Genomic DNA, 254 nt, shown 5'->3' with positions numbered 1-254 from the left:
CTGTTGAGTAACATTTTAATATAATTTTTAATAGCTCTACTGGTCAGAGACCAGAAAAGCTTATGCGATAGTAAGGTGTCCGTCGTCCGTCTGTCTAGCTGTTTTTTGTCCGTCTGTAAACATTTTTTTCAAAACACTACTCCTCCTACGGTTTTGGTCTGATTTCAATATAACTTGGCACACAAATACATGTAGACTACAGTAAGATACACAATTTATTGCATCGGTTTTTGATTTTGAGGAACGGTTTTGCC

Source organism: Saccostrea echinata, unplaced genomic scaffold (genome assembly GCF_033153115.1).
Source record: "Saccostrea echinata isolate AGI-Se365-2 ecotype Australia unplaced genomic scaffold, CSIRO_AGI_Sech_v1 ptg000030l, whole genome shotgun sequence".
NCBI classification, from domain to species: domain Eukaryota; kingdom Metazoa; phylum Mollusca; class Bivalvia; order Ostreida; family Ostreidae; genus Saccostrea; species Saccostrea echinata.
The sequence above is the reverse complement of the archived record's forward strand: the minus strand, read 5'-3'. Positions refer to the sequence as shown.